Here is a 24692-nt window from a genome sequence, read left to right on the forward strand (position 1 = left end):
ATGCAAGTGCCCTTGCATTTGGAGCATAGATATTCAGGACTGAGAGTTCACCTTGTTGGACTTTTCCTTCGATGAATATGAAGTGTCCTTCCTTATCTTTTCTGAAAACTTTTAGTTGAAAGTTGATTTTATTCGATATGAGGATGGCTACTCCAGCTTTTTTCTTTGGACAATTTGCTTGGGAAATTACTTTCCAGCAATTTACTCTGAGGTAATGTCTGTCACTGTCACTTATGCGGGTTTCCTGTTTGCAGCAAATGCTGAGTCCACTTTAAGTATCCACTCTGTTTGTCCATGTCTTTTTATTAGAGAAGTGAGTCCATTGATATTAAGAGATATTAAAGTATAGGATTGTTGTTTCCTGTTATTTTTTGTTGTTAGAGGTGGAATTATATTTGGAATTATATTTCTCTTGCTTTGGTTTTGTTGCCTTTTCTGTGCTTTTTCTTGGGTTAGTTTTCCTCCTTGTGTTTGAGTTTTCAATCTATTATTCTTTGTAGGACATAAATACCTATCTTAACAAAATACAGCACAACACAGGTAAGGAATAGAAGCCCTTAAGAAAGAAACACAGAAATCTCCTGAAGAACTACAGGAAAGCACAAACTAACAGGTAAAGGAATTGAACAAAGTCATCCAGGAATTAAAAATGGAAATAGAAACAATAAAGAAAGCACAAAGGGTGACATCCCTGGAGATGGAAAAAGAAGGAAGGAGATGAGGTGTCAGAAACACAAGTATTTTCAATCAGAAATCAAGAGATAGAGGAGAGAATCTCATCGGCAGAAGATAACAGAAAACACTGACACAACCATCAAAGATAATGTAAAACGCAAAAAGCCTCCTAACCCAAATCATTGAGGAAATCCAAGACACAATGAAAAGATCAACCATAAGGATAGTATGTATAGAAGAGAGCTAAGATTTCCAACATAAATGTCCAGTAAATATCTTCAACAAAATTTTAGAAGGATACTTCCCTAAAGAAAAGAAAGACATGCCCATAAACATACAAGAAGTTTCCCGAACTCCAAATAGATTGACCAGAAAGGAAATCTGTGCCATCACATAACAGTCAAAATACCAAATGCACAAAAAAAGAAAGAATATTAAAGCAGTAAGGGAAAATATCAAGTAACATATAAAGGCAGACCTATCAGAATTACACCAGACTTCTCACCAGAGACTATTAAAGCCAGAAGATCCTTGCCAGATGTCATACAGACCCTAAAAGAACACAAATCCAGGCTACTCTACCCAGCAACACTGTCAATTAACAAAGATGGAGAAACCAATATACTCCATGACAAAACCAAATATACAAAGAACCTATGCATTTATTATGTGTATCTAACTGTGTGTCAGACAGACATGTATATACACATGTAAATAAGTTACATATTTACTAAATTACTCAAAAACATTTTACAATATTCAAGTAGACATATTTACACACATGCCTACATATACAAGTGTGGCTGGTATATACCCACAGGTTAGGTGTCTTTTTTGCACATCTGTCTTTATAAATGTGTGTGGTCTGTGTGTGTGTGTGTGTGTGTGTGTGTGTGTGTGTGTGTGTGTTTGTGTGTGTGTGTGGCATGTGTGTGATGTGTACATATTTATGTGTGAATGCACACCCTTTTGTGTGGAAACACATGTGAAAGTCAGAGGAAAAGTTCATGTGTAGGTTCTCACCCCTTACCTTGTCCTGGGTAACCTCTATTGCTACTACCACTGAGTAGTCAAGGCTACCTTGTTCAGAAGCATCCAAGACTTATCTTCTTTTCTCTTTCCACCTTACCATGTGACCTGTGGTATCCACATCAACCATGCCCATGCTTATTACATATGGATTAGTTTTTGATATGGTGGGTGTTTGTGGCAAGGTCTTTTCCTTAATGAATAAAGATTTCAGGGCACCAATCACTGGGCATATACTTCCAGGTTAGACTTCCAGGTTGGAGAGAGAAAGAGAGGATGAGAAAAGGGACCTGTGGATTGTTGGATTGTGGGAGAACTGGGGTAGGTGATATAATGGACTAGAGCCTCCCACTTAGATTTCCGATCAGTCAGGATCAGCCACTGAAGGATTTCATTTACTATGGCTTACTAATAAGGAATGTTAGTAGTTGTACTCAGTGATTGAATTACCTGTTGATTCTAAACTAAGTTTGCCTTGTGTTTGCCTTCACACAGCTTCTCAACTGTTTTCCAGAGATAGGTACAGCCCCTCTCCCACCCCCACCCCCCAGCCAGCCAATAAATTTGGATGATCGAATCTGAGGTTTGTCATGGTAGTGACTTTCTAAAGTGACATAGCTAATTGGGTAAAGAGATTTATGGAGCTACAGGCCAGAAAGCCTGTCAAGATGAGAACAGCCCACCAGGGCCAAATGACCCATTGGTGCCATGTGACCTGCTGATACATGGGGTAATATGGGATGGTGCCCTCTTCGGTATTTCACGCTGCAGGTGTTCAAATTAATTTTGAACCAAAATGAGTACTTTGGTATTAAAGCCCAAGTTTTAACCAATAACAATATTCCAGCACTGACATTATATTTCTTAGCATAAAGCATCCTATGGGATCTGTACGCTTCAGAATGAGTTCTCTGTATTTGATCTTTTCACAAGATTCAACCCAACTCCCAGCTCCTTTGGAGGTCACCAACTATACTATAGGCTGTTCTCCTATGGCACGAAACCTGGGCTTAAAATGTAAAATGTTATCAGCTTGACTGAAATACCATGAATCCATTTCCTTTCACTTTCTTCTTTGTTCAGCCACTGATGGCTTTTGGTTGTCTTTTTAAGTAGCCATACACATACCACTTGTTACATTGTCTTTTACAGAGAGGCTCTATGGCTCATGTCTGGACAAACCAGACCAAGCCAACAGGGCTCCACGTGGAGAGGTTTATTGGAATGGTAGAGACAAAGGCCAAGGGGTGAAGAGAGGTAGGAGAGAAAGAGGAGAAAAAGGGAAAAGAGGAGAGACAAGTGGAAGAGGGCAGAAAGGATCTGTCTTTTATGTGAAATGTGGTGTAACTGTAACATGAAATGTATGCTGGAAATGGATGACTGTTGCCTTGACAAAAGATGCTCAGGTGACCAGATGACAACATTGCTGGAGGCAAAAGCAGTTCCTGATACCAACATTTGGAAATTTAGGTCACCAACTGGGACCCTCCTTTGTACCTGTAGCATACCTGTCAAAAAAATTAGATCTAACCATGCAGGGATTGCACCTTGTGTTTGTACCTTAGCAGCTGCTGAACTCCTTATTCAAGAATAAGAAAACCTAACATTTGGGTTGCCTATAATGGTCTTCTCCTCTTATAACATGTCACAGCTCCTACCCTCAAAGGTTTACAGAATCTACCTCCCTCCAAGGTTCTTTCTCTTCAGGTAGCACTAATAGAAGACTCCACACTAACCTTTCAATCACACCTGCCTTTCCAATCTTCTTTCTCCACCAAATACTAACCACTCCTTATCTCACCCCTGCACTAAAACCTTAGAGGAATTATTACCTCACCCTTCACACATACAGGAGGGCAATTTGCCTCAGACCATCTATACCTGGTATACAGATGGAAGCTCCTTTCTACATGAAGGAGCCATAAGAGCCAGCTACCCCATAGTGTCAGACACTTAGGCACAGGCCCTTCCTGCTCATACCACCAATCAACAGGCTGAAGTAGTAGTCCTTACCCATGCCTTTCAACTGCCACAGGGACATGCCCTCAACATCTACACAGATTCTAATCATGCTTTCCATATCATCCTGACCCGTGCTATTAACTGGAAGGAGCATGGGGTACTTGTGACTAAAGGAGGATCAGTAACTAATGCAAACCAAATTATGGCCATGCTAAAGGCCTCCAATCTACACACAGCTATTGGATTTGTCCACTGCAGATCCCACCTGACGAATGACTCTATTGTCTCCAAGGGAAACAACAGAGCTGAAGAGGCAGTCAGAGCTGCGGCCCTTAGGGGCCTACACTTGTCTCAACCTCCCCAGGACATTCTTACACTGCAACCCACATCCCCACCTTCACTCCCTAACACTCGTCAAACTCTGTCCTATCTTCACCACGTCTTTCATCCTAACAGCAAGGCATTGTCTTATTTTGTTTAAACCCACCTGAAGCCTATTCCTAATGACTTAAGTTTCTTAAAATCCATCACTTCCTCTTCCAAAGTCTGTCAAATGTCAGACTTCAACCTCTGGTATTGTAGCACCCCTTTTTCTACCCATCAGGCCAGAGGTTCCCTTCCTGGAAATGACTGGCAACTTGTCTTACCCACATGCCAAATGTGCCAAGTACCTCCTACTTTTGATTGACACATTCTCGGGGTGGGTGGAGGCATATCCCACAACTAACAAAAGGGTTCAGACCGTTTCTGAGCTCCTCTTCCAAGAGATCATCCTCAATTTGGTGTCAGCCTCCCTTCAGTGAGACAATGGTCCCGAATTTACTTCCCAAATTTCTCAAATTCTGTCTAAGGCCCTAGACATCACCTGGCATTTTCATATTCCATACCACCCTCAATCTTCAGGTAAGGTAGAAAGAACTAACTGCTCCCTAAAAACCACTCTTGTCAAACTGTCACAGGATCTTCGATTGGGCAAAACTCCTACCTCTGGCTCATTTAAGGCTACAAGCTCTCCCCAAGTGACCTCTCTTTGTCTCACCATTCAAACTTATGTATGGATGTCAGTACTAATTCCTGATCTTTCAAGTAAATGCACTCCCCTCCTAGACCATTGACTTACCCCATTACTTTGTCACCCCCTTTCTCTCCTATGGAACTTTACTGACCACCACTGACTAAGGCCACACACTGTCTCCTGTCCACTACCTATCAACATTTGAGACCAAGTTCTTCTGTCCCCTCCAGATCAGCAGCTCTTAGCTGTCTCTCCTAAATGGTAGGGTCCTTCATGGACCCTGCTCTCTTAAGCTCCACAAGATGTTGAGATCACCCACCTTGTCCCCAATCCCAGAAGAATGAGACTCCACTCTAGCATCTGCGCTCCACTCCACTGGATTAGACCTGGGCTTCTCATCTGATCGTTTCCATACATGGTATCACTTACATCTAGAGATTCGAGGTTCAAGGAATCCCCACTGATAACAAACAGACTTTCCCAATAGGATCAGGAAACCACTTTATGCTGGGAGCCAATCCAAATTGCTGTCATCCCTATATCTGTCATTCCTTCTACATATTATGTTCTCTTTGTCTGCTTCCTCTTTGACCAGACAAAAGATGATTGCAAAAAATGGCCAGACAAATATGGGGGCTGCCCATATTGGTCGTTCCAGATTCATACGTTAGGATCAAGGACCAATCACTTCTGTCAGCAATGCAAGACCCTGTTCTTCTATATACCAGACCCATGGAATCCCAGGTAGAAAACAGGAGTTGTTGGTAAGCTCTAATGTAAAAACCAAGCAGGGTCTCCAGTGAGTACTATCCACATCCAGAGAAATTTTGTCCAATTTCCCAAATTCTAGATATTGGAAAAATAGGAGAAATAATCAAACACTCCTCCAGGGTCCTTACGTCCTTGACATCCCCCCTCACAAATGGTACTAACTTGTCATTTAGCCTTTTGATTCAGACCCTGACCTTGGTGTACCAACTCCTTATGGCACCCAACCTGGTCACTTTAAAGACTGCTAGCTACGCAGTACCCCCTGAAACTAATTCACAATTGCCAATTACAGCGTCTCCAGTGATACTGCCCAAAAACCTTACCTCAGCTTTTATCAGCTGCCCTGACTCCGATGCTGCCATCGCCCCATACATTTTTATATCCCTCTTATGGTTTGACAGTTTTATGACATCCAAGACATGTTCTGAAGGGAAACTCAGTTCCCTAGACTGCAATAGATCCACCATCCTTGATGCACCATCTATGCTGCAGTGCCCTGCAGTCCAAAACACGTCAATTCTCTGTGTCACTGGTATATATCATCACCTACCTGCCAGGTGGTCAGGAAGAGTTTGCACACTGGTGTTCCTTCCCTGAACTAGGAGTAATACATGGCAAAGAATCTCTACCAATTCCAGTTTTTCACATTCCTGTCCAGCATAAGAGGGAACTGCAGGTTGTGCCATTGCTGGTTGTTGCATGTGTAGCTACAGGTGCTGGCACTGGAACAGCAGGGCCGAAGACTTCTCTAACCCTATACCAGAAGTTCTTATCCCAGCTTGCAACCATTTCCAAGGAATGTATGAAACCATGCTCATCATCCAGAAAAAGATTGATTTGTTGGCATCAGTTGTGCTTCAGAACTGACAGGGACTAGAAGTCCTGACAGCTAAAGAAGGTGGTCTTTGTCTGTTTCACCAGGAAGAATGCTGTTTCTATGTCAACGTATCTGGGGCAGTAAGAAATACATTCCATCAGCTGCAATCAGAAATCCAGAAATGCAGGGAACAGCATGAGGCCTCCAATTCCTGGGTTTTTCAAAACCCTACATGGAAATAGGATATTGCCCTTCTTAATGCCTCTTCTCCCCATTTTCCTGGAGATACTATTTCCTCCCTGCCTCATTAATCTTGTTTCCACATTCCTTCAAAGACATATTCAAAATTTTCTAACCAAAAAGTCAAACAGTTCCTTTTATACAACTATCAAGTGGGCCTGGATGGTGAAAGTCAGCTACATCCCAAAACTGATAATGCTCCAAGACAGCAGGGAGCAGTTTAAGAGGTCTAAAGCCCCTATTTCCCTTTTAGCATCGGCTTCCAATTTTCCCCTTTTTTTCCTCTCTCTATGATAAGAAAAATGGAGGTATGTTGTCATCAGAAGTGATTTACAGCTAGCCTCTGAATCCAGCAATGACATCATCCTTAGGTAACAAAGACCTGCTTGCTTCTGTTGCCACGGCAACTGCCACACTCTCAAGGCACATGCCTCACTCACATTAAAAGTACACATACACACACTCACACACACGCACACACACACAAATGAGTATTTACAAACAGATAAGTAAGATAGAGTACACTATTCTTTGTATTATTTTATACTATCATGTGTGTTTATCACTATGCTCACATAAAGAAAAACTATTATAAGTAACTAAACATCATTTAAAAGATGGTAAGAAGTAATACGTATCTATATAACAATGGAATGGAGAAAAGTACACAATTACAGAGAGAAATTATCTCTTTTTAAATTGTTTTTAATGAGTTTTTAAATAACCATACCACTAACTTTAAATTTTAATTCCCCGGGAATTAAATTCCTAAAGCATATTGTGCCATAACTGACATGGATAAATCCTACCTCATAGTAACTAGAACTTTTTTAAATAGGCAAAGACATATTTGTATCCATGAAAATACATTGTTTCAGGTAGCACAATTTAAATTTTCAATCTCCTCCTTCCTCTCCAGCCTGTCAACAGCCTTATTTTCAAATGTTTTCCTATTTCCCATCCTTTCCTTTTCACTTCCTCAGTCAGGTTCTTCCAATGAAATTTAGGTCTGATACACAGTATTCCTGCTTGGCATCATCTTCTGTGAATATGTAAGAGATATACTCCTTTCCATGGTCCTTCCTTCATTAATGGACCTGGTGAAATTCAACAAAAACACACTAAGAAGTGAAATAAGTGGTATAGTGACTTGTTTTCATATAAATCAAGGATATAATTACAAAATATTAATTTTAAATTAATAGGCTAAATAACAGTTTTTTGCTACAACAAATAAAAGCAGTTTTTCAAAAAACAAAACAAAACAAACAAACAAAAAGCAAAAACAGGGTATGTTGCAAAACAAAGCAGGTGAGCCCTAAACTATGACATTTAGGAAGCAGATTTTGTTCTGAAAATATTTCTGCCTATAGTAATGGAACCAAGATCATACATGGTTCAGAACCAAGAAGTATACCTTTTCAGTGTGCACAGTATTGTAATCTGTGTTGACAATAGGTCAATATTACTTCCTGAATCCTATTTGAGCCGATATAAAGGTAGGGGAAGAAAAGTATGAAAAGGGCGGCCACCACATTCTCAAAGTTGAAAAGGTAAGATATTCCAAAAACAGTTAGAAAACATTTACTGTGAGTCTAATCCTGATGCTGAAACCAAAGAACCGGAGAAGAAAGTCATACACCAACATCTCTGATGACCATAGGGGCACAAGGCAATAATAAAATATGTGTAAACCAAATGCAGTATCACAAACAGATTTCCGATTAGGCGTAAGGCAACTTCATCCCAGAGATGGAGGAAAGCGTCAATACATGAGAATTAACATAATCTACCACATAAGTACAAGTACCACCCTATGGCAAACATAAAAGATCTTTGATAAATTACAGCCTCCATTTGTGATGAAAGTCTTGCAGAGAATAAGGATACAAGGGATTTATCTCAACTTGATAAAGGCAATATACAGCAAAAGTCATCCAAAAGAGAGAATAATTCAAAGTACTTGTGTTGGAATCAGGACCAAGACAAGGATGTTCACTCTTCTCACTTCTCAACAAACTTCTTACAGTGTTAGGTGAAGCAATTAAACAAGTCAAGTTAATGAAGCAAATACAAATGAGAAGGGAAGAAATCAATATATGTTTATTTTCAGGTTTTAAGATTCTATACATAAAAACTAAATCATAAAAAAACCTCCTAGAACTGATAAATATTGATAAAAGTTGAAAAACACAGAGTTAAAGCACAGGAATCAGTATCCTTTTTAATATACAAAAGACAAACACAGAAAGCAAGGGGAAAATACTATTTTCAAGAAACTAAAAGAAAACAGAACAACAACAAAATACTTGAAATAAATATGACAAAGGAATGTGTGCCATGAAAACTGTAAAACACTAAAGAAATTCACAGAACATATTCCTGCTTAAGAAACAGCTACAGGTGTTTCTTGCCCTTTTGCTAAGAGCAGAAGAATAAATAATACTCTGTTAGTACTCAGTGGCTTCTGGGATTTTCTTAACATTCATGTCACCACAGAGAACTACAAACAAATAAGAAACCTCTTAACTTATTGAGAAGCAAATCCCAACCTCCATGCATTTTTCATGTAAATAAAGTAAACCATTTAAGTATCAAGTTTAAAATGGAGATAGGATGTAGTATGCACCCTCCCTCCCCCCCGCACCTTCTCCCCCCCCCCATTAACACAGTTGTGTGGGTGTTACTCAGTGTGACAGCTCCAAGGACTATGTGTCCTGAGAGCTATGTGTCCTGAGTACTTGATGCTGTTGTGCTGTTATGGAGTTCTGCTCTGTTCACTACCAGCATGTTCCTCATAATCTAAGAATTATGGGAAAACTTCAAGGTGCCTCAAATCACTCACTGGCCAACATCTCTGGCACTAACAATTGATTTCTTATACACATTTTTGCCCTCAGCTTCCTGATGAGATTTATTAAGAATTGCTCTTGAGTAGATACTCATTCTGAGGATTTAAAGTAGATATGACTGATTTTTATATAAGTGGTTAGATCTGTGAGTCTTTTAAGAATACTTTTTAAGGATAAATAATGAAATAATTACTCCTGTCTTTGTCTAGAAGAAAACTAAAACAATTACATTGCGATTTAATGATGCTTGAAAGATTTGGCTGGGATATATAAATGATGGAACAAAGAATAAAGCACAAGGGTTAGGGCATCCATCAACTATGTGTATCTGTTAAGGCTTGTGTATGATGGGCTGGAACACTGTTCCTTCTACCATCAACTCTGTGTGTGCGTGCGTGCGTGCGTGCGTGCGTGCGTGCGTGTGTGTGTGTGTGTGTGTGTGTGTGTGTGTGAATTTTCTCTCTTCCCTGGTCTTTCTCATTGACCCCAAGGACTTAAGAGTTCATAGGTTTTTCGCTAATCAGAGAGAGTGCCAAGCCCCCAGTAACTTAAGCTTTGCTCCCTCAGAAAACTGTCTGTTGAGTAACATCTCTAGTCGCTGGCTGCCTGTGGCAGCATCCCCATAGGTATCTGGATCCACCCCGATCAATAGCTTTAAGCACTGACCCCCAAAGGCTGCCGGCCTCATTTTACCCACCACACAGATGCCAACATTGGTCATCAGCAATGGTAGAAAATCGTTTACTTTTAATTTAGAAGGAAATCGAGTTTCAGCTTAATTTTCTGTGTGTTTCTTGAATGTATGTGACTGTGTCTGTGAAGAGACATACTGCCCAGAAGGACAGGTATGAACAGATGTGAGGCGAGTTTTTCTTATTTGTAAAGACTGACTAATAAGGCCGCGCCAATGCCATTCAAATAAAAAAAGAAAAAGAAAAAGAAAAATGTAGCTTTCAATCCCTTGTCATTTTATAACTGAAGGAAGCTAAACATGACAATGCCTATTACTATTATTATTATTATTATTATTATTATTATTATTATTATTATTATTATTTTTGTTTTCACTGGAGGATCACTAGGGACTATTATTTTATTTAAAATTCTTTACATGGTAGTATAGATGAAGGACTCAGACTAAAATATTTCCTTTGTAATATATATTTCATAAGTGGAAATTGTAGAACTGACTTGCGAGGCTTAATCTTTCTAAAAATATAAAAAAAAATCAACTATCCATTAAGAAATAGAACTCACTTAGCTTCTCCATACCTGCTTTCATAACCACAAGAAGCAATTTCATCTCTTGAAAAAAACAGAATCAATTCAATTTCTTTGCGTAGAATCGGGATTCTTACTCACTGATGAATCTGATATTAGGTCTGCATTAAAATAAGATTTAATCATTATGTTAAAATATATTTTCCTTAAATTTTATTAAGGAAATATGGTTTCTATTATTTTCAGGTGCAAATATTTAGGTTCCAAACTCCTGCATGAATGGCCATTATTTCTATACTTAGTACAAAAATTAGTATAATTGTTTTTTTATTCTTCAGCAGTGTTCAGAGAAAAACGCGTCACAGTAAACTCACGGTATCATGTTTTAATAAATGTAATCCATTCTGTTACCTTGTCAGGCAGTCCCTGGGGTAGGCAAGGGTGAAAGTGGTAAGGAGGATGAAGTCTACCCCCTTGCTTAGGAGAACTATGCAGCTCACTATAATAGGAAAAACAGAAAAGAAGTTTCTTGGAATGGTTATTTTTTCTTTCCTAAAAGAACTTTCTATAGAACTTACAGCTAATATGTTAAAGAAATTTCAAGTTTCTCCCAGCCATTTGATTAAACAAAAACTTACTAATCATTTTTAGAAAGTTTGGTTTCCTGTTTCCCATATCCAGAAACTAAGTCAGTGTAACTAGATGATCTCATCTATACAGTACATCCATCCATATATGCGTGCGCACACACACACACACACACACACACACACACACACACACACAAATATATGCACATTATATAAACATTTTTATATACTATAATGACACTTTATCTTAAACATTAAAGTATTTCTTTTATGCACAGGTAAAAACAGTCTAACAGTATTATTTTCTACTTGTCATGAAACAAGTGCACCTTCAACTAAAAAACCTGAGCTCAATTTTTGTCAGTAGTAACTGCTTTACAGAACATAATTCCAGTATCGATAGAAAAACAGCTTACCAGCATTTGTAATATGCAAACCAAATTTGCAATCTCACCCAGATGTATAAATGTGCCCGGCACCTGAACCATAAAGAAGTCAATTAATAATGGATAAGTATATTAAAGAAATTGGTCATTGCTCTGGATAATACTATTAGGTTAAGCATGATGTGTGCTGTTATAGAACTTTTTCTGCTAAAAACAACAATGTTAGTAAAGCAAGACCCAAATCTATCACTTTAGCTAATTCCAAACAAAGCTATTCTGTGTACACTGCAATAGCACATAGTTAAAAATACTACCCAGTGCCTCTTTTTTCACACATATTGAAACACCTCAATGCTCTATGAAAAACAGCAAAGTTATTGCACCACCAGAAATACACAGTATAATATCTAACTTCATTTCAATAGAGCATGAGACTTAATCTCAGGGTCAAGGGCACCAATTATAAAAGGAATTAAACACTCTAACTAGTTCAAATAAAAGACACACAATCCAGGTACTTTATTTACAGGTCATAAGCCTAATTGGGCAGGTTTACAGCTATACTAACCTATTTCCATGCCATAATGTCCCTTGTTCCTTGCTGTTTTTCCAGGCCATATGCTCAGTGTCCATCTCCTCACATGGTGGCTTCCTCCTCCCTTGGTCTCCTCTCTTGTTCCCCCTTCTCCTCCCTCTTGAGACCCTCCACTCCATCCTCAAGTCCCACCTTTCTTCTTCTATTGCCTAATCACAGACTCTATCCATTTTTGATGAGTTAAACTAAGAAGCAAACTTTACAAAGCATCACTTGGGGTACCTGAGGACCTGCTCCTCACGGCTTCCAGATCTTGGGAGCCAGTATGTAGGGAGCATTTAAATACAAGCAGCACCACACCAACCCCACCAATAACTTTTCCTTATCTGACCAATAACCATCAACATCTTTACCTAATATACAGCCCATACAGATATTTTCAGATCCAAGCACCCATAGCTATGGCTTCTGGTAAAATGTAAGTACATGTCCCATTCTTACAAACTCAAGACAAGCTGAGCAGATTATCCAGTGTTTTCACCACAGTCCACTATTTAATCTGCAAGAATTTAAGGGTCTTCTATAACAAACCAACAGAAAATGCCACTAAGCAAAGACAACAGCCATGATATATTATATTCCAAAGTTACAACCATGAGTTAAGCTTTAAAAGGAAGTTACATAACCTTTATATTTTATAGACTTTTAAAATAAGACTCTCACTTGGAAATAATGCAAAGTTCATCTTTGACTACTGAGTGTGGGCCATGCACCCCCACTGCCATGGCCTGAGAGGCAACACCAGAGTGTTCCTCTTCACTGGGCTAGCTGACATGCTCCACAGTGCAGCAGATTGCATGGGTCTCTCCACAAGCAGAGTGAGCTACTCTATGTGAGATTCGTGGAAATGAAAGGATACACGGTCCTCACTGGAGGGCAAACTAGACAAGCACATGGAGAAAGAATGTGGAAGAATAGTTGGAGATATCAGAGACCAGGACAACCAAATTGTGAAAGAGTAATCACTGAGAGTCAGTCTGTGACTAATAGAATTTAAATTGTTGCTCCTGTAGAATGAAAAGTAAAGTTGCTAACAGGGTAGAAAACATCTGCATTCTCAGAATCCAGGAAGGGTTTGTAAAAGGCCCCAAACATGTGCAGAGATTAAATAGCTCTAAACAGAATCATCAAAGAGATGATTCAGGAAACAGCACACAAAGGAAGTCACAGATGGATCAAATGCTCTGGTTACATTGACCTAATTTCTTAATATAAGGAACAAGAAATCAGTTTCCAAAAAACACGAAAGATGCTTCATCTAACAATACAAGTCAATATTAGACCTAATTTTTATAGAGCTAATGTGTAGAAGTCAAAGATACTAACTTCTTAAATGACTCTTAGTACGTTCAATTTTTGTGCAATGTCTAATAATGACTCAGAGAATGTGATATTGGAAAAAAGTAGAAGAAAGGCATTGGAAAAGGAGTTTTAGGCACAGGTTTGGTTGTAAATTTAGTAAAAGACAATCTAGTCATTTTATACCTAGCAAATACTTTTACAGGCTCCAAATGGGTCAAAGACCTTAAGATACAAAAATGAATGTCATAAAGTTAAAACAAGAATATAGTATCAAGGTATTATGACCACTTTTTTAAAGGAAAACAATATTTCATTTTGTGCAACTTAAACATTTCCTCTAATATTTGACTTCTGGTGGCCCATCCAAAAGAAATGAAAAAGATATGAATTATAAAAGGATGTTAAATATTTTAAAAACCCAGTGGCTAATAAGATGCAGCTAATTAAGTAAGCAAAGAAAATATTCTGCTGCCAAACCATGCTTGGCCAGCCAGTGATGGAAAAACAAGACAAAAGAAGATTAGTTTCCTGCTATTTTCAAAGAACAAGCACCTTCCCAGGTCAAAATCTAGATGCAGACTACTAAAACAAGCAGCTGACTTGGTGTCTACCCACCAGACTGAGCAACAAAGGAACTTAGAAACACCACCAAACATGCACAACAGTTTTTTCCCTCATTTTGACAGATGTTCACTCAGTAGTTTCTTAGTTTTCAGCATGGGGCACGTACTGTGTACTTCCTTCAGTTACACGTCCCTTGGTTAAATTTTTATGTATTTAATAATACGAAGTAGGAAATTCAGAAAGAAAAAGCAACATGGTACACAAGTATGCTGAAGAAACTGACCACAAGCAATGAAACAAAGACTGAACAAGCTCAGGAAGTTATCCCAAGATCTACTGACACAAATCACTAATCTCAAAATTTTCTGAAAACATTTAACAGCTAATAAGAACCCTAGAAAACTTGAAAAACTGATACACATATAAATTATAAATGTGTGTCTACAATCACCCTCCCCTGTGCACCGTGTAAGCAAATGATGGCAACTAAGAAAGACTAATTCCTGAAAAGAAATCCAGATGGCCAGATTCTGTTTTGCCTCAACAGGGTCGTTTCTAAAATAACCATTGTTTTTTTTTTTAAATTGACAAAACAGGAAACAGAAGTAACTGGGATATAACCAAAATCTAGATCCTTTCTACTGTGCTATATGTCTTTCTTCTCATTTATGTGTTCCTAAAACAATGATTTTTTTTTAATATTTGTGGTTTTACAATTTATTCTACAAGGAAAACAATGGGAAAGACTTGCCAATTTCTTTGGAACTGTAATGCAGGGTAGTAAAACAAATGAAGATCTTGTGATTGTAAAGAGACTAATTTTCCAAGACAGTTATGGAAATATTTCTTCTACGAAACCAGCTAACTCAAATGAGGCATTTAGACTCTGGTTACAATAGTCGTGTGTCCTTCCTTGAGTCGGGGTTCCCTGCTCCGTAGCCTTCCCTTGAAAGTTCTGTTCTCTTGGTGTCATCTCCTGAAAGCCGAGGTTAGGTACCATGGTGTCTGCTTTTAAGTTCTAAAAAATACTGAAAAACATAAACTTCAGTGTTTGCACAGTGACATAAGCCACATAAGTAATAGCTCCTCTTTTTAATATGAAAAAAATCATGCTTTCACTCCCAACCTATGTTGGAATTGAGTTCCAGGTGAACATCATCCTCCAGTTCCAGAAACCAAAACTATACACTGGTCAATCCTCAGCTTTAGATTTTGTTTGGATTCATGTTGTCACTTGTAGAAGTTTGGACCTGGTTCTTCCTCTCAGCCCCATGCTCCCAGAAATAAGACGGAGACTCAAAATATATTAACAAATACCTTGGCCATAGAGTTAGACTCTTCTCTGACAAATTCTAACCCACTTACTCAAATCTACATACCACCCTGTGGCTTATTACCTGTACTCAGGAACCACGAGTCTGTCTGTTCACATTTTCTAGGGCATATCTCTTCGACCTGGCTCTGTCCCAGAATTCTTTCTGCCTCCTGGATGTCCCACCTTATATTCTACCCTTTCCTATAGGCCATAATTTTTTTAACTGAAAGGTGATATATCCATACAAATACACAAGATACTCTCTCTACAGTCACTAGCATTCTTAAAGCCTTCAAAGAGCTAATTATTCCAATTCTACTTTTACTTCTAACGCACCAACACCAACACCATCATTCAGAGACCATCCATGGGAGGACTATTGCTTTAAAGAACTTATGTGCACCTGCTTTTCCTTTCAGTTTATTCTGGCAATAATGCCACTCCAGCTGGGTGTTAGCATCAGGATGAAAAGGTGTTCTATGTAGACCAGGCTGGCTGGGAACTCATAGAGGTTCACCTGCTACGATTAAAAGCTTGCTCCACCAAACATGGCTCTGATGAACTGACTCAATCTAACAGCAGGAGAGTCAGTTTTCTGTGGCCTTTGATTTCTTACAAAGAAGAACAGGCAACTCGGATACCAGGTTCAGATTGTAGGAGAAGAAAATGAGACAAAAAACTACAATCAGACTTTTGTAATTCTGGTATAAGTAGGTATAAATAGATTTAGAGAGCAGGGGGCTCAGAACAAAGAGACATATAACACACAAGCTCTCCTGCCTCACTACATAAGCCAGACAAAAGAACAAAGGACCAGAAGGTAAGTATCCCTAGCCTAAAATCAATTCCTTTACATTCAAAAAAATCCCTTTCAGAGCTGAGTCAAAACTACCTAGAACAAAAATAAAGCCTTGTTGGGAATCTAGAAATTTCTAGTATTTTCACATAAGAGAAAAACTGACTTTCAAACGAAACTGCAAATGTAGCTATCTTGTCCAGAAAGAACTAAAGAAAAATGCTAAATAAATGCTTCTAATACTAATAAGTAGTACACACATAAACCTGAAATTTCATTTGCAAAACAGACTGCCCAGTTGACTCAACTCAATGATATAGAATTATCCAAAACCCAGAAGTTAGTATGTTTACCTACATTAAGGGAGGAGTTATTTGAACAGAAGAGAAAGTCTAAAGACACAGTATAGCAGAAAATTTCCCTTAATGAGCAATAAAAAGATATAGAAAACATCCAGAAACTCTCATCTATGTGAGATAACAAAGTCCTCACTTTAAGATACACTTCTCTGTATATTTCAACGTACACTAAAGTAGTACTATTCTAATTTCCCTATACTTGTGATAATAAAGGGTAGCCAATTTGAACAAATGAATAAATTTAATTGAGAAAAAACAAAATACTTTCCGAAGAATATATTGTTATCATTTCAGATACACACACACACACACACAGACACAGACACACAGACACACAGACACTCCCCCCTCTTCTCTCTCTCTCTCTCTCTCTCTCTCTCTCTCTCTCTCTCTCGCTCATGTATCAATTTTTTTAAACAAACAAAAATACAGATCTTTAAGATCTGTTATACTTCTTACACCCAGGAGACAAAGAAGAAAACAGCATCAACATGCCTTCCAGAGCTCTGATGTCTAGGTGCCCTCAATACTGACATATTGCCTAAATAGAAAAAAAGAGCATTCAAACCCAAACTAATTCGTCTCATTAAAATCATATTTAGTTATTTTTTAAAAATCACATTTAAGAATAATTTTAACATAATGTAGAATATATTATGGACTGTACACCACCTTCATAGATGAATTTCCATTTCTTCAGTTTTCTGATAGAATGTTATATCACTTCTAACAATAGCATAGCATCATTTCCTATTCTACAATCTAACCTTCTTCCTTTAAGATTATAATTTTATAAGATAATCTTATTATACATCTTAGTTATATGTAGTTTCACCTATTTAGCTTTAATAAACTCCATTCTGCACAACTCTACAAATTTTATTTAATGAAACAATTACAATGGCTACTACTACTCAATGTTCTTGATAAGTAATAAAACACAAGGAGTTAGATTAATTCTCACAACACTATAGGGAAAAATTACTATCACCCACAACTTTTATATTAGTAATATAAGTTCAACAGCTGGTGAGTGCCCAAATTGGAATTTATTTCCAGTCAGTCTGATTTCCAAGCTCTTAAATTATCATACTTGTTGTTATTAAAATCTCGTTGTAATAAAGTACCCACCACACCCATCCAAATAGAGCACACAAAACTAACACAGTTCCACTTGGTGAGATTTAATGGGAGAACAAGACAAGGGAAAGGGGCAAGAGAAAGAAGAGAAAAGAATGAAGAGAAGAGAGAGCATGAGGGCAGAAGAAGTCTGCCTTTCATTTGGAATCTGACATAACTACTCCCACATGGAGTTGGGATTTGGACCAAAGGAATACTGGGAAAGTAGGGCTGTTTCCATGTCAACAGTTACCAAATGGTGTTGCTGCTCAAGGCAATTCCTGATACCAACAATACTGCTGTTATAATTCGACATATTTCAAAAAATAGTTCACAAAAAAACAGTCTATATACACATTATTAGCTCTTATTTCATTATTAGCTCTTACTAGTTCTGCCGCATTACTATTATATTTATGGAGATGAAAGCAAATATTTTCTCATAAGGAAAATTACTGACTTAGAATAACCAGAGATTGTTAATAAGGATTATTATAACCCAACTATTAGGATAACACTACGTTATAATAATAGTACTTCTAATAATCCCCCTGGTGTTCCAAAATATGATAGTACAGGTCCTAAAACTGCCACCCATTTCTACCTATCTCAAGCTGTGGCCGAATCTTTCCTGCATTGTGTCAGCCAATTCTGTGAAAAACTGACTCATAAAAGGCCAGTGAAAGAAGAACACAGACTGGAAACAATTAAAAAAAAGTCTATTCAGTCCCAAATCAAAGTACACCTGCCTGTTTAACATAAAGAACAGAGCAAGCACTGAGGATCCAGGTAAATATATTTAAAATGCAAATTATAGCAGCCCTCAACAAACACCGAGAAGTGAACAAAATGATCTAAGTATTAAAAGAAAAAACAAAACAAACAAACAAAAAAACCCAAAAACCCCAAACCACTCTTTCTCTTCAACAAGGTGGCCAAGTAGCAGATGCCAACGTGGAGATCTTAATGAGGACCCTAATGGGCAAGACCATTACTCTTGAGATTGAGCCCTGTGACACCATCAATAATGATCCAAGACAAGTAAGGCATCCCACCGACCAGCAGAGCTGATATTCGCTGGCAAACAGTTGGAGGATGGCCACACCCTGTCCAACTACAACATCCAGAAAGAGTCAACCTTCCACCTGGTGCTGCATCTGCACAGTGGCATCATCGAGTCATCCCTTTATCACCTCGTCCAGAATTACAATTGTGACAAGATGATCTGCCACAAGTGCTACTCATGTCTGCACACAGCGTAGTCAACTGCTACAAGAAGTTCAGCCACTCCAACAACCTGAGCCCCAAAGAAGAAGGTCAAATAAGGCTGGAGCCATACCTGGCCTGTGACCCTGTGACCAAATATAATCCATTGACTGGGGCAAAAGAAAAAAAGAGAGAGAGAGAGAGAGAGAGAGGGAGAGAGAGAATGACAAAGAAAAATATCAAGCTGGGCACAGGACTTAAACCCTAGCATTCAGAGACAGAGGGTAGGCACATCTGTGTAAGTCTGAAGGCAGCCTGGTCTACAAAGTGAGTTCCAGGACAGCCAGGGCTATACAGAAAACCCTGACTCAAAAACAAAACAAAATTCTGACAATTAGCTTTCCTGTGTAAAACCATTATGACCCTTTAGGATATCCAACAAACATTCATGTATTGGTGGCAAGAAAATACACTGTTAACTATGAATACTCTATGCTGGTACACAACACCAGACAAACCCACATTTGGAAAACAGCTGTGTAAGAAATATAGTAAGATACACATTTAAAAAACTAACATAATAATCCAATAGGATTTTGTACTAAAAACTGAGATCTTACGAGTAAACTGTAGTGGTTTGGCTTGATGCTGCTTGTATATTATTGTTCATATTGGTTCCTCAAGAGGGGTTGCCCCCACCCCACAAGCAGAGCATCATGTACTTAGGTGATGCTATGTGAACCTTCTCTCCACTTTAATAGGTCAATAAAAGGTTAGAGTCTATGATTGGGTACTGGATAGGAAAGGTGGGACTTGAGGCTCAGGAGGGGGTGGCAGGTAGAAGGAGAAAAAGAATGAATGAAGAGGAGAGAAGGAAGCCACTATGCACCAGAATCATGTGGCTGGGAGAAACCAGAAGTAATAAGGAGTCTTAGAATTGGGAAATAAGCTAGTATTGTATTAGATATGCCCAATCTAGGCATATAACTTATAATTAAAATATTTGGATTGTGTGTCTTTTACATGGGCTGTTAGTGTTGGAAATTTTAGTAACAAATTGACAAACCCATGTGTGGCTTAAAACCAAAGTAACCTGATACAGAAATCCACCCCCCTCCACTGAATATTAACAACTAGGGCTTCACTCTAAAGCTGCTTCAGGGTGTTAATTAAGCATGAGTCTAAAGGGTGTACTGAGAGGCTCCCTGCCCAAGCCCCAAGCAAACCTAGGCAACCAGAGGTACCACACCAGCCCTGATCTAGGACACAAACTTGTAATTATAAACAGTATGATCTGCTCTCGTTAATCAAATATCTTGATTGATTAGTACTTAACTTTAACTCAACGAATAAATAAAATAGATTCAGTCATCACAGAGACAACAACAGTACAATTAATACAGTAATGAAAATGTAGCTTTACCTTGTGTCTATATAACAAGGAACTATAGTAAGGACTAAAGAGGGCTAATATTGCACATACCTTAAGAGGCATGGACCTGGGCAGGAGAGATAGCTCAGTGGGTAAGAGGTCCTGAGTTCAATTCCCAAAAACCACATGGTGACTCACAACCATCTGTAATGGGATCTGATGCCCTACCCTGATGTGTCTGAAGACCGCTACAGTGTACTCATGTTAATTGATTAGTTAATTAATTAATTGATTAGCCATGGACCCAGAGAAACAAGGTGAATTCATCTAAACCAGTATGAAGACAACCAGGCAATCAAGCACAGTGATATATGAAGAGACCTTAAATGACAAATATGAATCAGTCAACTGCATGGGTTAAAAAAATGACACTGACATACATATTGACAGCAATTTGCTGTCATTTGGGGGCAAACGTACACAACTATGACCATCAAGAAGACTCAAAATTAAGAAAAATTTGGGTAGTAATACTCAATAAAGAAAGACAAGTACTAAAATGATCAGAAAGGAATAAATCTAGATTGGGTAAATGAAAACTCAGAAAGAAATTATTTGGTATAAAAAAATAAAATAAAATTAATTAAATAAATAATTGGGGGCCAGAAACAGATGGAACAATCTCACTGGGCAAAAAAAGTAGGTGAGTAGGTATCTTACAGTTTTATTGCTGTGAAGAGACACTGTTACTGAGTCAACTTTGATAAGGAAAACTGACATTGGGCTGGCTTACACTCTCAGAAATTTCGTCCATTATCGCCATGGTGGGAAGCACAGCAGCATTCAGGGAGGCATCGTGCTGGAGAAGGGGCTGAGATTTCTACATCTTCATCTGAAGGCAGGAGCAGGAGACTGTGTCGACACTGGTCATAGCTTGAATATAAAGACCTCACAGCCCACTTTCCCAGTGACCCACTTCCTCCAACATGGCCACACATACTCCAACAAGGCCCAACCTCCTAATAGTGCCACTCCTTATACGACAAGCATTCAAGCATATGAGCCTATGGTGGTCATTCCTATTCAAATCACCACAGCAGATAAGTCTTCAGACAGGGAGTTCATAGCTAAAACTATATAAAAATTAAAATTTCCAGATATCTTCACCAACCCACAAGACAAACTACTTATTCATTCCAGAGACAAGACCCAGCAAGAGTAGATAGAGCTGGTAGAAGAGGCAACCAACACAAAGGGGTAACTCGGTGATACCCTTTCTAGACTGACAATTATGGCCCTTTCCTGACCTTCTTTGTCAAATCTAAAAATGTTCTCTGCTATGTATGTACCCTTTCTCAAGCAAAAAAAAACCAAATCTTTCTCTAGGAAAACACAAGCATGCAACCCAAAGGACCTCAGAGTCAACCCTAATCCTGAGTTCCTGCATGAAGACCCTGAGAGATGAAGTGAAGCCTGGGATACTTGTACAGACTCCAAGGTGTTGGAAGCGCCAAAGCTGTGATTTCTGCCAGGGAGAGTTGCTTACATGGGATAGAACCAGCCTGGAAGAGATATATTTTACAGGCAGAAAGATGGAGGGATGGTGCCATCTAAGCCTCTGATATCAGATATTAAGCTAGAGCCCTGGTTCTCAACCTTCCTATAGCTGTGACCCTTTAATGCAATTCCTTGTGTTGTGGTGAACCCCAACCATACAATTATCTTTGTTGCTACTTCACAACTGTAATTTTGCTACTGTCATGAATCATAATGTAAATATATGTTTACAGATGGACTTAGGGAGCCCCTGTAAATGGGCCATGACCCACAGGTGGGAAGTCTGACCTAGGGGACTTGATGTTTACATGCTGCCTTATCAGTCTTTCTTGGTCCAGCGTTTTCTGAATATGCCCCCATTCCTCCTTTTAGGAAATAGTAATATATACGTTTTCCATTGTATGTTGAAATTAATTCACTTTTCAAATTCACAGGGTTTTATCGAGACTGTGGGAGACCATGGGGACTTCTGAAGTAGGATTAAATATACTTCATAGTATAACAATGGCCTTTGGAGCCTGGGAGGGAAATGTGGTTTGAATGAGTATATCTCCCATAGGCTCAAATGTCTGAAACCTGGTGGTGACCTTACAGGCTATACCTTGCTAGGGGCTAGCTCTGAGGCTAGTATATATTGACTAGCCCCAATTCCTGTTCACACATTCTGCTTCATATTTGGGGTTTAACATGTGCTCTCTCAGCGTCCTGCCATGATGGTCTCATGGAAGCCCAACCAAAATAAACTCTTCCATAAACTGACTTGGTCATGGTATTTCATTATAGCCACAGAAAAGCAAATAAGTCAGACTATAAGTAATTGAAGATTAAAACAAAATTTTCTTAATCTTAAAAAGTTCATGATAAAATTGGGCACAAAACCAGTAAAAAGCACTCAACATCTCTAACCGTTAATATAGTAGCAATTCCTCTAAATATTGCAGTGTCCCATACTCCTGCTTAACAGAACAAACAGGTTCCTCCAGCTTCTGGAACAAGGCAGCCAGGTGCTCATCCTACAACCAAGAAAAGACATTCCAATAAACAGTAGGTACAACTCCCTGCCACAAAATAACTTCAAAGTCCCAGCATACTTACAAATAAAATTTCATGTTTTTTTACACTATTTTGATTAGCTTTTTTTTCTCCATCTTTATTAACTTGGGTATTTCTTATTTACATTTCAATTGTTATTCCCTTTCCTGGTTTCCAGGCCAACATCCCCCTAACACCTCCCCCTCACCTTTTATATGGGTGTTCCCCTCCCCATCCTCCCCCCATTACGACCCTCCCCCCAACAATCACATTCACTGGGGATTCAGCCTTGGCAGGACCAAGGGCTTCCCCTTTCACTGGTGCTCTTACTCGACTATTCATTGCTACCTATGCAGTTGGAGCACAGGGTCAGTCCATGTATACTCTTTGGCTACTGGCTTAGTCCCTGGAAGCTCTGGTTGGTTGGCACTGTTGTTCGTATGGGATCTCAAGCCCCTTCAAGCTTTTTAAGTTCTGTCTAAGATTTCTTCAATGGGGTTCCCATTCTCAGTTCAGTGATTTGCTGCTGGCATTCGCCTATGTATTTGCTGTATTCTGGGTGTGTCTCTCAGGAGAGATCTACATCCAGTTCCTGTCGGCCTGCACTTCTTTGCTTCATCCATCTTATCTCGTTTGGTGGCTGTATATGTATGGGCCACATGTGGGGCAGGCTCTGAATGGGTGTTTCTTCAGTTTCTATTCTCAACTTTGCCTCCCTAATCCCTCCCAAGGGTTATCTTGTGCCCCTTTTAAGAAGGAGTGAAGCATTCGTATTTTGTTCATCCTTCTTGGGTTTCATGTGTTCTGTGCATCTAGGGTAATTCAAACATTTGGGTTAATATCCACTTATCAATGAGTACATACCATGTGTGTTTTTCTGTGATTGGCTTACCTCACTCAGGATGATATTTTCGAGTTCTATCCAGTTGGCTATGAATTTCATAAAGTCATTGTTTTTGATAGCTGAGTAGTATTCCATTGTGTAGATGTACCACATTTTTTTGTATCCATTCCTCTGTTGAAGGGCATCTGGGTTTTTTCCAGCCTCTGGCTATTATAAATGAGGCTGCTTTAAACAGAGTGGAGCAAGTATCTTTGTTATGTGTTAGCGTCTCTTTTGGGTATCTGCCCAAGAGAGGTATAGCTGGGTCCTAAGGTAGTTCAATGTCCAATTTTCTGAGGAACCTCCAGACTGATTTCCAGAATTGTTGTACCAGTCTGTAATCCCACCAACAATGGAGGAGTGTTCCTCTTTCTGCACATCCTCACCAGCTTCTGCTGTCACCTGAGTTTTTGATCTTAGCCAGTCACTGGTGTGAGGTGGAATCTCAGGGTTGTTTTGATTTGCATTTCCCTTATGACTAAGGATGTGGAACATTTCTTTAGGTGTGTCTCAATCATTCAGCATTCCTCAGCTATGAATTCTTTGTTTAGCTCTGAGCCCTATTTTTTAATACGGTTATTTGTCTCCCTGCAGTCTAATTTCATCAGTTATTTGTATATTTTGGATATAAGCCCTCTATTGGTCTTAGAATTAGTAAAGATCTTTTCCCAATCTGTTGGTTGACATTTTGTCCTTACAACTGTGTCCTTTGGCTTACAGAAGATTTGCAGATTTATGAGATCCCATTTGTCGATTCTTGATCTTAGAGCATAAGCTATTGGTGTTCTGTTCAGGAAATTTTCTCCAGTGCCCATATGTTCGAGGTTTTTCCCCACTTCTTCTTCTGTAAGTTTGAGTGTATCTGGTTTGATCTACTTGTACTTAAACTTTGTACAGGGTGATAAGAATGGATAGATGTACATTCTTCTACATGATTACCTCCCTTTGAACCAGCATCATGTGCTGAAAATGCTATCTTTTTTCCTTGGCTCCATTGTCAAAACTCAAGTGACCATAGGTGTGTGGGTTCATTT

The 24692-nt window shown here is 38.8% G+C and overlaps 1 long non-coding RNA gene and 1 pseudogene across 3 annotated transcripts in view; both read right to left on the bottom strand.

Annotated features, from left to right (window-relative positions):
* The window catches only part of LOC134485541 (polyubiquitin-B-like), a 583854-nt pseudogene that overhangs the window by 333488 nt on the left and 225674 nt on the right, over window positions 1-24692 (bottom strand).
* LOC134485556 (uncharacterized) overlaps window positions 9183-24692 on the bottom strand; it is an 87094-nt gene continuing 71584 nt past the window's right edge. For 2 of the 3 annotated variants that reach the window (XR_010063679.1, XR_010063683.1), the window contains exons 6-7: window positions 11589-22756; window positions 9183-11081 (exon numbers count right to left, since the gene is read on the bottom strand). This is a non-coding gene — a long non-coding RNA (uncharacterized LOC134485556). The remainder of the gene's footprint in view (window positions 11082-11588; window positions 22757-24692) is intronic. The other variant, XR_010063680.1, reaches the window with a different exon arrangement.

The sequence above is a fragment of the Rattus norvegicus genome, chromosome 2 (genome assembly GCF_036323735.1).
Source record: "Rattus norvegicus strain BN/NHsdMcwi chromosome 2, GRCr8, whole genome shotgun sequence".
NCBI lineage: Eukaryota > Metazoa > Chordata > Mammalia > Rodentia > Muridae > Rattus > Rattus norvegicus.